Below are 13,724 nucleotides of genomic sequence, written 5' to 3' on the forward strand. Positions count from 1 at the left end.
TTAGCCAGCTCTTCCGTGACAGCTTGAAATACATCATACTTATGGAAGCTGAAAGTTGACACCACACTTTTTCTTTTGAAATGCATAAAATTGCCCTTTGAGCTGCAGTATCACTCAAAATTCTCACAGACAGCTCTTCAGAGTAAGAAGGTATCTTTGTAGTTTACAAGTTGCATATTTCATTACTGGACAGAGAATGTTAGCTCTACGATGTTTGGGGTGATATCTGCCTAGGGGCAAGCCTTGCAGTTATTCTGTTCATTTCCTTCCTACATTTATTCTGAGTCAAGAGCTGGATGGGGAGATGTATTTATCAAACACTTTCATATGAATCTGGCGACTGACACTACCCTCTCTCCTTTTATCTCAGATCGTTTTCAAGCAAAATTAAATTGAACTTCTTTTAAAAGTTGTGTGTGACTTTTGCATTCTGGACTGCCTTTTCCCTGGCCCTCATGGTAGGGAGTATGGACCTTTCTAACTCCTTAGTACATCCTGTGGGAATCATTTTAATCAAATGTAAACACGTCCACCAGTCTTTCTCTGGGAGATATTGTAGTGTGCAAATGATCCTCTGTTCTAGTGAGATACAGACTAAAGAATTAGTTGACAGGTCAGGACACTCAGACTTCCGGAGTCTATAGATTTTAGGATGGATAGTCTGAGAACTCCCTCTGTGCTGTGTGTGAATCATTGAGGAAGCAGAAGATCTGAGTAGTTGACAGCTTCCTGTCAGCAGTCAGAAAGAAGAGCTTTGGGACCCTTTGTTCTTTGTTCTGACACACCAGTATAGCCATTCTGACCCTGCCACAATTGGCCAACAGAACTCTGATTTGGCAACCTTTCTGTCTTCTTCCTTGTTCCCCCTGCTTTTCCTCATTCCAACCCATCTTCAGTCTTCACATTGTGGAAGTTTCCAGATTGCTCTTCTTTTCCAGCTGTTTGCCCCCACACCCCAGCCCTACCCAAGTAAGACCATTTTGCCTGTCTTCTCAGGAAACCTAAGTGAGAGGGCGTTGACTTAGAATACTGTGCTGTTTCCTATATATAGGACTAATCTCAGAATCCTTAACAGTTTAAGGGCCTTTGGCTTTGGGGCTTAAAAATCAAAGCAAGTTGTCACACTGTCTTCACTTCTTTGCTCGGGAGAAGAAATTGCTTGCCTCTCAGTATTGCTAAGACTCTCATCACCTGAAACCTGCTTTTCAGGACCCTGAAATAAAACAAAAAAACATTCTCGACTTTGGCCCCTAGTTTCTTATTGTGAAAAGCCTCTCGTCCACATGTTGCTCATCAACTCGAAGTTTACTAAGGCTTATGGGTAGTCATCCTCCATCATCCACTTCCTCTTTTCATTGCACCTATGCCCTCTCTTGTTCTCCATGTTGTCCTTTACAACATAATCATATCTAAAGATCTTCTACCATATTTTTCTTTGAGAGAATTCTACATTTTTACTATTGTTATCATCATCATCATCACCGTCATTATTATCATTCTTTAATCTATTTTTTACAGTGCAGTCATTATCCGCCTCCTGGTCTACCCTCCCACAGTTCCTCATCCCATTTTTCCTCCCCTGACTCCAAGAGGCTGTCTCCCACTACCACCATTCTATCACTTTCCCCATTTTCTTTCCTCATTCCAACTCCACCTATGCCTCCCAGCACTATTAAATTGACTATTACTATTACTACACACACACACACACACACACACACATGCACACAATGTTTTAACAAACATGTGAATGTAACCTATTAAGTCTTTTTTTGTTGTTTGTATCAATATAACTTCAAGCCAGACCACTTAGTATTGAGGAACCATTGGCTCATCCCTGGGTGAGGCTAATTCTCTGTCTCTCAACAATCATCATTTTCCAGTAATTCTTTGTCTAGAGATGGGAACCCTTGAAATCTCCCCCTTTCATATTTGTATGTCTACTGACATTGCCAATGTTCCAATATTGTTTATGCACCTGCTTCTAGGAGATACCCTTTTACAGCGTATTTTCTGGCTTTCTGTCTCTTAAAATCTTTCCCTCTTCCATGAGGGAGTCTGAACCACAAATGCAGGAGCAGTAATGGATATGTCTGCTGGGACTTCCCTTGATCTGCTGACCCATGCATTCTGTTCAGTTGTGTTTCCCATGATGGTCTTGATTTGTTATAACTTGAGGCTTCTTTGATGAGGGGTGGTAGCTGTACTTCTCTCTGTGTGTTAAGATACGATTTAGATTTTAGTTAGGAATTACAATTGTCTAGCAAATTGCTGGTAATAGATTTTTTCTAAGTCTGTGTCCCCATTTGTTCCTAGACCATAGGTTATGTTTCTAATAGCAGTCATGATTTCCCCCCTATTGTGTGAGCCTTAAATCCATTAGATACCTATTAGTTATTTTTAATATGTGAGTCCCACTTATAACTTTTTTGGTACCTTGTCACACTTGTCAACAGTGTAACTCATGGCTGAGTAGGGCTGTTAATCCTTTCCCACTTTTGGCAGGTCACATAGTATTTTCTGGTACCATGGAAGCTAAACCAAAAGAAGGAAGTTTTATGAGTAGATCCAGCTCCAAACCCTCAAGTCCCGTGTTGTAAGTGTACAGTATCTTCAACCATAGGAGTTTCCCTTCAACCTCTGAGAGGCAACCAAGCGCTAAATCAATAATCTGTGCTGTGTTAGGAGTCACAAACCATGTAAAAGGAGGTTTCTCCAGGATGGTACTGGGGCTTTGATTAGTCTGTGGTTCTTGTGGTGCCAACTCAAGGGCTCCTTTAATCTATCTGTGTCTGTGTTTGTATCTGTGTCATTGATATCTAAATTTTGATCCCACACTCCTGGTCACTATGAACACACACATATCTTATTTCACTTGCACTTTTTTCTTCCAGCTATTGGAGTCTACCTACCATCACAGATGCTCCAGCATACAGACAATCCAGACATCCTAGCTACTGTCACCAATGGATCCTTCTGTAGTTTGTTTCCTGGTTCTTTCTGTAAAGGCAACCATTAATCATTTTAACGAAGAAGTAAAGAACAAATGTTTTGGGAAGGAACATGGTCCTTTGATATTTTAGCTATCCATTTTGAGTGAGCTTTTGAATCTCTTAAAACTTCTGTACTATGAAAAAATATAATCACAATATCACTGACTTCTGGGGCATCTTGGCCAATTAAATTTGTCATGTGTGCAGAGTATCTGGCCTCTAGCAAACACATAGAGAATGTGTGCTGTTGCGGTTCACTTTATTTGTTCTTGTTGTATCATCGAGCTTACTTGCTAGTTCTTTGTCTTTAGCTCGTTGTTGAGCTCTTCTTTTGAGTGGCCTGGTTAACTGTATCTGTTTTCTTTCAGGGTTTCACATGCACCTCCATACACCTGTCATTCGTGTACTCTTTCCCGGGATAATCATGTATGGCCAGGGTTCCTACTATTTTCAGAAAGGCAGTAATTTCTGAAACTTTTATCTCTAGCCTGGACTCATTCTCCTATAACACTCATTCTTTTGTGTGATCGTTTGCTCCTCAGCTCTTGAGTGAATGGGGGCATGCTGGGGACTCTGTGAGAGTCTATCCAGATGTTCCTTCTGGTTGCTCAGAAGGTTGTGACAAAACACTCTCAGTTGTCAGACTCTTTAAGATGTTGCCTAAAGACAAACATACACCCAAGTCTTTTTTAATTCTTGCAGGAAGCTCATATCCAGTGACTAATCAGTCACAGAGTGTAAAGGGCCAGCCTGACAGCCCGAGCCAGGGATTCAGAGCCCGTGTGTATTCCAGCTCCACAGTTCCTGGTGGAGTCAGCTGAACTCTGTTTGGTCTGTGTGCCACACTGGCCTTCTCTTCTGTTCAAGTCTCTTCTTCCTGTTGCTGCTCAGCCATTAATCTACAGGAAGCACAGTATATTAATCTTTGCCATTTAGCCAGCTTCTAAAGTAATCCAGTCATTCATTACACCTTATTGTAATTTATTAAATGTGTTTCCTGCTTTAATATTTCTCTGGCTCAATTTAGCCCTTTAACATTCCATTCCATTCGGATTCTTTTCAATAATGTTTATTTAGTTTTCTTATCCAAACCTTTTTGCCCATATTCCATTTTTATAAAAGTGCAAATATCATACTGAACTAAAACTTAAATGTGTTTGCATTTTACTTCCAAATTTTTAGTGTTTCTGGGCTGTACAAAATAAATTCAAATGCCCAACTATTGCAATAATGCTTGAATTTGGTACCTGCCCAAATCCAAACCTGTTTTATGTTCACACATTAGTCCATCATTTGTCCTCACAGATTTTAAATTTTAATGAACATACTATGTATTAAACAAGTTACTGCATTAATGCATATATATATATATAATTGTATTTACAGATAAAAAGAATGAATGAAAAGAAAATAAATAGAATGGGTCTCAACTTTAATTTGATGAAGATAATTTGGATATGAAATAGGTAATTAGATCAACAGAGATAAAGGTAGTAGAGCCAGTATAAAGTGAAACATTGAGGCCAATAGTAGATTGGATGAAAAACCAAAAGAAGACCTTGACCAAAGCATGCAAGGTAACATGGCCACAAAATTATCTAGGATTAGTACAGACTAAGTTAAAGATTCTAAGCACACAGCTGACACTATGGAGTTTAAGCATACCTTAAAATTACAAAACAAACTCACTAGTCATCAAAACGCAGTAGCTACTTTGAGAAATGGAGATGCTTCAAAATGAGCATAAAGAAACCATGTAGGTTACTTGAATAATCTGGATGAGAGACAATAAAGTCTGGCTTAAGTAACAGAGGGGGGGAAGGAGAATGGATCATTTTTTTATGAATAGGAGATAAAACTGCTGAACATAAGAGAGTTAAGGTGGAGAAAGGTATCAGAGATGATTTCTGTCTAACCAGCATGCCCACAAGGTGTATTTATTGAAGCGTGAATATTTTGTTATCTGAAATACAAATACCATTTTAGAGAACAGATCAATAGTTCAGTTTTCAGATTTAAAATCTGAGTTGTTTTTCAGTCGCCCTGAATGGTATTTGTATTTCAGGAAACTAGATATTTTAAAGCCCATAGGGGCACTCTAGACTGTATTCTTAGGGAAGAATGAATCTTGTTTATTACTATTTATTGTTAGAGTACAGTCTGTGTGCAGAACTGGACAGTAGAGATAGCTGACTTACTCCATAGTCTTGCTGCTGTGAGATCAGTACTGAGTTATTTAATGATCTAATTTAGTTTCTCAGTATTTTCTACAAGTGAATAGGTCTGAAGGCAGAAGCATCTGTGGTAAAATCAGGCCACTGAATTATCTCTATCAACTGCTTAAAATCTGTTTTCTTACCAGCTATCTTAGCCAGAGTTTGTATTCCTGCACAAACATCATGACCAAGAAGCAAGGTGGGGAGGAAAGGGTTTGTTCAGCTTACACTTGCACATTGCTGTTCATCACCAGAGGAAGTCAGGACTGGATCTTATACAGGGCAGGAACTTGGAGGCAGGAGCTGGTGATACTCTGAGGTCATGGATGAGTGCTGCTCACTGACTTGCTTCCCCTGACTTGCTCAGCTTGCTTTATTACAGAATCCAGAACTACCAGCCCAAGGATGGCTCACCCACAATGGGCCCTTCTACCCTTGATTACTAATTGAGAAAATGCCTTACAGCTGGATCTCATGGAAGCATTTCCTCAAGGGAGGCTCCTTTCTCTCTGAAAACTCCAGCTTCTGTCAAGTTGACGCACAAAACCAGCCAGTACAGCTCAGTAGTCCCACATTAGCTCCGAAAGTCTGGAAGATACCTGGAAAGTCCCTGCTGGACAGCCAGAGAAGCTGACATCTGTTGTGGGTGGAAGGTGGCAGGCAGAAGTAGCATAGCAATTAAGACCTACACTTAATAAGTCGACAATCACAGTTAGCCATCTCCTCCTGAAATCCCTATCCTCTCACCTCACAGTAGTGCTACCAGCTAGGAACCAAGCTGAAATATGTGAGTCTCCAGGGCTGTTGGGCTTATGGACAGATACGAGTCAGGAGCATGAGGACACTACTACAGCAGGACTAGAGGGCAACTTTAGTTCTGGTTATTCATCAAGTGACAGCTGTTAGAGACTTGTGGATGGGCCTGCTCAGCACCACTCTTCCTCTCTGCTCTCTAAACCAAGCGCTTCCCTTAGCTGTAATGCAGGGATCCCAGCTCACTCACCCTGAGGGAGGCCTCTGCATCCCAGAGATGCCTCAGCCACTTTCTGGGCTACTTAGGTCTGAATCCTAGGGGGAAGGATTACAGACTCAGGAAGATGCTAAACTTCTGAGGGATTCCAGGTGGATATCCTCCTTCCCTCTGAAAAGAAGGCAGCCAGTACTGAATAAGGTTTGGCTTGGGTTCTATCAACATGTACTTTAATGAGAAATAAATATTATTGTTGTTGCTAAGTGGTCCCAGGTCAGAGGCCCAGAGTGTTGCCTTGATATTTGTTGTTAATCTTTGTAGATATTAACTCTCTGGAAAAGAGTAACACTGGAAATTTTACTCCCTTTTTGTTAGCTTCCACATCATTTGATTTGATCGCGGTTTGACTGAGTTTGACTTTCACTGTTCAGAATCTTTAGTTTTATGAGGTTCTATTTGTTACCAGTTGGTCTTATTTCCTGACTGACCAGAGTCATATTCTGAATGCTCTTATAGATACCTCTGTCTTCTGCAGTATTCTCTACCCTTTTCCCTAGTTTCAGAGGTTCAGGCTTTATATAGAGAGCCTTGTCAGATTTGGACTTGACTTTTGCATGAGAGAAATAAAAATCTAGTTTTATTGTTGTACATTTACACAGTTTGCCTCATTCCTCTTGACAAAGGTGCTGTCTTTGTCCAGTGTGTGTTTGGAATCTTCCTAGAGACAGTCAGCTGCCTGCGATCTATAATTATGTTGATTTATATCTGGGCCTTTGATTCTATTCCTGTTTATGCCGGTACCATGCTATTGTTATTACTGTGCATCTGTGTATGAATTTATGTTGGTATGGTAGTGCCTACAACAGTGTTCTTTTTACCAAGGACTACTCTGGCTATTCCTAAGTCTTTTGTGCCTCCGTATGGATTTTTGTTTTCTGTGCATGATGACCAACCTAGAGATGTTGATTGGGATTGCACTGAGTGTGTAAATTGATTTTTATTAAGATGACCCTTTTCTTAGCAGTTACTATTTAAATCCAGGAACATGGAGGATCTTTCTACCTTCTAGAGTGTACCTCAAATTCTTTCTTTGACTTTTAGTTTTCATTGTAAAAGTCCTTCGCCTTTGTGGTTAATTTTGCTTCATAGGATCCAGTTATACCACTCTTGTTCACACACACAAAACACTCTCTAGTCTACTTCAGAAACACATGTTCATCCACATTCATTGACATGCTGTGCAATAGCTAGGAAATTCAATTTGCCGCGATGTCCATCAACCATTGTATTCACAATGAAATTTCATTCATGTATAAAGAAAAATAAAATTATGAAATTTGCAGGGGAGTGTACTGTCCTAGAAAATATATATTGAGTTAGGTAACCCAAGCCTGGAAAGAAAGCTACCGCATGCTCTTTCTTATACTTCATTCCTAGATTTGAATCTTTAGATTTGTATGTTCAACTTGGGGTTTGTGAAGAAACCAGGAAACTAGAAACTTAAGGGATGGAGCATGCTTTAAGGAATGGGGAACAGCTGAACACAGGCTATGTGAAGTAGAGATGCGAATACAGGGAGCAGAGAGGATCAAGCAGGCTTGGGGGTTGTGAAGAGGAGAGGCAGGGGGCACAGAAGGATGAGCCAAATCAATGGCCTATGAAAAATCCATGTGGACGTCCACTGCTTTGTAAAGTAACTGAAATATATATGTTTAAAGCGAGTCAGGACAGAGTTAGGTAAATGCTGCTGCAAAAATCAATTGGTTATAAAACAAAATCCCCAGTGCAGCCGTAGGACCTTTCCTTAGGAGCTGTCAGTCAAGGAGGCCCGATTTGGTAAACATCCACCATCTATTTGCCTTTAAGGTTTTTAGTTGCTAAACAAAGTAAAAACCAAATTTGCAACTAAGTATGTTTTCCTTAATGAGTCTCATATGCTCCTCCATGCAGAGAGAGGAAAGAAAGCCCTTTCCCTGTGGACCAGAGTTAGCAACACTGACACTGTAATTCCCAAGCGCAATGAGTCTGGGTGCTCCTTGATTACAGGAGCCAGCATTTGAGGTCCAGGCGCACAGGGTCTTCAGATTTTGCTCAGTGCCTCTCCCCACTGACTTCATATCAGAATTCATTTTGAAAAATCACTGGTCCTAATTGCCCCACTCCCAATTTATTAACCTAGATAAAATGGGATACAATAAATCACCAGAAATATTCCAGATTTTTAAAAGGTTAGATATGATGTAATGTAATGTTTCCCCCTTTCCTTTCCTTTTCCCATGCCCTTCCATGTCTGAATTACTTCTACTGTCCTTACTCTGGTGTCTTAGCAGTATTCCTGTAATATAGACATCCAGGAAGAACTAGAAAATAACTACTTGTAGGTTTTATTTTTATTTTTGTGATAATCTTTTTTTGGGGGGGGTGTAAGGTGCTACAATTTTGAAGAGTCAATCTATATCCCAGAGTGACCTTAAATTCATTATGTAGCCCAGGCTGACCTCAAACTTGCAGTTGTCCTTGCCTCGCCTTCCTTAGTATTTGTTTTCTTTTGTAATTAAGCTCATGTATGTAAACTTATTTAATGTATAACTTCATTTGGCAGATAATTAAATCAAAATAATTTACAGTGGGACTAGGCACCATTATATTTTAAGTATCTTAATGTGCAGCTGAGATTGAGAGCCACAGGCTGCTATGAATGGCTGGATTGTAAGCTCTTAAGGCAACTTTTCATTATTAAATATTATTTTCCCAATAGGGCTTTCAAGCCTTGAGAAGGAAACATGTGGTTACATTTTAGAACAAGAGCCCGAAACCTAAATATTTTACACTTCTGCTTAAACTTCATCTTAAAACAGTAGGTGGTAAAGGCTTTAAAATAAAGATAATAGCTTTATTGCTCTTATCTCATTGTAATTAGGCAATGATATTTCTCCAGAGCAGGAGGAGGGTGCAGCACCCGTCAATCACGATTAAAATGCCTGCTCTGGGGCTTTAAGCATGGAGTTTCTCAACTGGGAATTATGTCAAAAATCTTTGAAATGCAAGTGCTTAAATATTTCTGGTACAAAATTACTTCAGTTGTATTCAGAAATAAAACATGGCATTAAAAACATTTATATTTATGGTTCTTCCAAAGTTATAAAATTGATACTATTAATAAGCGAAGCACAGGTAAGAGAGAATGCAACTTTTAAGAGCTAAACCATTAGTTGTGTTTGGTAGAAAGTCTTCAGATGTTTGATATAGAATCCTGGGTGTTCCTCTTTTTTTTTTCACCCCTGAGAGGATTGTGTACTTTCAAAATTTGTCCTCTGCTTGTCATTTGTTATTTATTATGCTTCAGGCCTTGTGAACGACTGTAGAAAGCAATCATCGATCAGTGTCACCTTCACTCTTATTAACAGAGACTCTTCTTCACTCTGAGCCAGTGTTCTGAGCACCTACGTCTGCTGACACTGTCCCCTAAGTAAAACATTGGCAAATTAGAACAACAACACCGTCAGAAAGCACTGTTCTGCTTTGCATGTTTATCACCATTTTATTGTCCAAGGATCTGTATGAAGGTGAGACTTGTTCTGTATTCCATTGTAAATAGAAGAAAACTTCAGCTGGTTCCTTGTTAAAGCATGTGGTCCCGTCTATTAGCACTTGATATCCCATTTGCTGTACTGCAACTATAATTTCTAAGTATGGACCGTGGCCATATTTGACTGTTCTTTTTCAATTAATTAATTGGTAACTTTTATTTGATGTGCATTGGTGTTTTGCCTGTATCTCTGTCTGTGGGAGGGTGTCAGAGACCCTGGAACTGCTGTCCTGGAACAGTTGTGAGCTGCTATGTGGGTTCTGGGAATTGAACCCAAATCAAAAGAATAGCCAGTGCTTTTAACCCCTGAGCTGTCAACCCAGCAGCCGCAGTTGACCTTTCTTTCTTACAGTATAAGAAATGAAAGTTAACATATGCAAATGTTGATAGCTCACTGTCACATGAGCATAAGAATAAATTAAAATAATTAAATCAGTAAGCATATTATTGGACCTGTTTTCATTTTACATCAAGAAGCCAGCCTGAAGGAAACCAGAAGCAGATTAATCAGGTAAAATGTTCAACCTTTTCAAGTTAGGCAATCTCACTCATCTGTGAGATCATTCAGATCATCCATGATGTTAAACCATGTAGAACTAGACAAGAGCAATTGTCACCAGAACCACTCACTAGGCAAATTGTTTTTACTAAATACTTTGACCCATAGGTTCCTACAGACATCTATTTAAATGACAACAAAATGTCCTTAAACCTTGTTTCTCTACACAACTATTTTGAGTTAGGCATGGTGAAGCACAGCTCTACACCAACCCTTGGGTGGTAGAGGGAGGGAAATCAGGATTTCCTCCTCAGCTGCACGGCAAGTTCAAAGTCGACCTAAACTCTAAGAAACACTCCATTAAGCAAAATAACAAGATGACAAGTCTTTAGATAAACTAAATAGTCAGCTTTAATTTGTTTCAAATAAACTGTAACTATTAGAATATTTTGATTTCCAGAAAAATTAAGGTGATGATCCACAGCCCTCTGATGTACTCCACACCCAGATTGCCCTGTCACTGTGGATATGGGACATTTGGCATGAGAAGCCAGTGTTAATGCAATACTAAGATTCACGGGCTATTCCTATTTCCCTGGAATACAATGTGTGCGCATTCCTCTTCCATGGTCACAACTAACTTGCCTCTGTCCTGTGCTGTTGGTGTTCTGATGACTGAGGCAATTTTTTATATTTTCCTTCTTGTTGGTGACTACGTAAGATGAGGAATAATAACTTCTGATCCTTTGGGGATACCTTTAAATTTCAACATTTGATGTGTTCTCCATGATTAGATCAGGGACTGACAATCACAGTAATAAGAATAAGTAAGACGGGGGCTGGGGATTTAGCTCAGTGGTAGAGCGCTTACCTAGAAGCGCAAGGCCCTGGATTCGGTCCCCAGCTCCGAAAAAAAGAACCAAAAAAAAAAAAAAAAAAAAGAATAAGTAAGAGGGCAGCGCGGCGGGGAGGTTTGGTATGAACAGGATTCAGATTCACGTCTCACCAACGAATCGGAGGAGGATCACCCCAGTGCCCTGATCTCAGGAGCCCCTCTCTTGTTCGTTCACTCACCACCCATGCGCTCAGCTGTGTCTGGAAGGGCAGGAGTTTTGCCTTGAGCATATTCTTGAAGACAAGAATGCACCCTTCAAACAGTGTAGCTACATTTCGACGAAGAATGGGAAAAGGTGCCCCAGTGCTGCGCAAAGCCCGAGAAGAAAGGTGGGGTGTTTTTCTGTGCTGAACATGCTCGAAGGAATGCCCTAGCACTTCATGGGCAAATGAAGAAGAGTAACCCAGGCCCTATGGGTGAAACCCTCTTGTGCCAGTTGAGCTCAGATGCTAAAACAGAGCTGGGCTCACAGACCCAGAGAGTAGCCGAAGTGAGGCGAGCCGGATAGTAGATAAAGACAGCTGGAATGATGGGGACCAGGAACCCATTACTGTGGAACAGACATGGAGAGGTGACCCTGACAGTGAAGCTGGTAGCATAGGCAGTGAACAAGAAGATCCCTTAAAACATGCTGGTGTCTATACAGCTGAGGAGGTGGCTCTTAGTATGAGAGAAAAGCTAATTCGTTTGCAGTCTTTGTACATTGATCAGTTTAAATAACTACAGCACCTGCTCAAAGAGAAGAAGCGCGGATACTTACATAATCAGAAAGTGGAGCACGAAGCTTTAGGTAGTAGTCTCCTGACTGGCCCCGAGGGACTTTTGGCCAAAGAGAGAGAGAGAGAGAGAGAGAGAGAGAGAGAGAGAGAGAGAGAGAGAGAGAATTTAAAGTGACTAAAATGTCTCAGGCGATACCGTCAACGCTATGGTGTAGAAGCCTTACTACACAGGAACGCAGAATGCTGGCCACAGAGGGGGCTGCTCAACGGGCTCAGACCACTCGTTCCAGTCAAAGGTGCTTAGCCTTTGTGGATGAGGTTCGCTGCTCCAATCAATCTCTTCCAATGACCAGACACTGCCTTACTCATATCTCTCAGGATACAAATCAGGTTCTCTTCAAATGCTGCCAGTTGTCTGAAGAGGTACCCGGCAATAACCCGGCAGTTCCTGAGTTGGATGTCGTAGGTGATGGCATGCCGTGCTCTCCATCGCCCTTGCTTTTGGATCCCTCCCTAACTCTAGAAGATCATTCCGTCACAGAAATTGCCAGAGGCCCAGGGCAGATGCAGGTGACTGGGGTTGGGTGCAGATCCTAGGGACCTCGAAATGTAGAGTAAGCCCGTGCACCCTTCCCTCAGCATGGATTGGCTACTGCAAATGGAAAAACAGAGCCTACTTCTATCAGTTGACAGTTCATTCTGGGGATTGTTCACCTTTGGATTTGAACTCTCCACTCTTCAGACAAGTGTATCTCTGGTCATCTCTCACTGAACAGGGACAGCTCATACCATGTTGTTTCCTTTGAGGCTTGAGAGTGCTGTAGCAAACATAACCCAAGTCTGTGTGGGATGACGAGTTAGCATTTAAGTTTGGGGATTTTGTGCGAGGAAGAGTATGAGGTGGTCCCCTGCCTTTGGGATGTAGTGCCTATTGGAGAGTGCCTGGGAAAGAGGCTTTTATAATGGGACTTCTGAGCCATGGACAGAGACACATGGATGTCTAGGCGGGGTTGGTCGTGGTGAAGAGCAGTGCTCTTCAGGTGTTGGCTGTTAGTATCTGTAGCCGTATCTAAGGCCTGTATTTAAGCCTTTCCTCTGCTCCACATAATTGGGCAATATAAACCCCGTTCCCTAGTGAAACGACTGAGAAAAGCAGTTCACAGGACTGGGCTCTCCTTAATTATTCTTGCTTTTAATTTATGTAAATTTCTGTGGAGGCTCCTCGTGTAAGATATAGTGAAATTACTGTATATAGTTTCTATTAAATGTTAAAATGTTATGAAAGAAGAATAAATAAGAGATTCAGAGCAATTCATTTCATCATCCAATAGCTAAAGTTTAAACTATTAGCAGTTATAGCTGCTGAAATCCTGCTTGTTTAGCTGCAGGTTATCTGTGAGATCTCTTTGCTGAAGACTCACTTTTTTTCTATTTTCCGTACTATACTGTGTGAAAATTAAATCCTATGGAATCATGCATGGTACACATTTAATTACTTAGAATTATTATGCCTAAGATATTTGTTTTTCTTCTACTTAATAATCTCGATCATTTATTTGTAAAAGAATCACTAGATTTATTTCATTCTTTGAGGTATCATTTAAAACTCTTTTTATCTCATTACTAAAATTGTTCAAGTTGTCTCCAATGCCCATTTAACATTACTTCTCACTTTCTGGGGTGATGAAACGTTCTCTCTTCATCCTGTACACATCTTCTCTCAGCCCTAAGTTGGCAATATCGTTAAGTAGCCCTGACTGCTCTTCTTAAACAATTAGGTTAGAAAGCAAGGTTTCGGTTTAAATATTGTTTATTGCTACCATGGTCTTATTTTTCAATCTTC

The 13,724-nt window shown here is 40.5% G+C and overlaps 1 pseudogene; it reads left to right on the forward strand.

Annotated features, from left to right (window-relative positions):
• The first annotated feature begins 10,752 nt into the window (after window positions 1-10,752).
• Kansl2-ps1 (KAT8 regulatory NSL complex subunit 2, pseudogene 1) lies at window positions 10,753-13,090 on the forward strand (annotated as a pseudogene).
• The last annotated feature ends 634 nt before the right edge of the window (window positions 13,091-13,724 follow it).

Source organism: Rattus norvegicus, chromosome 11 (assembly GCF_036323735.1).
Source record: "Rattus norvegicus strain BN/NHsdMcwi chromosome 11, GRCr8, whole genome shotgun sequence".
Classification (NCBI taxonomy): Eukaryota; Metazoa; Chordata; class Mammalia; order Rodentia; family Muridae; genus Rattus; species Rattus norvegicus.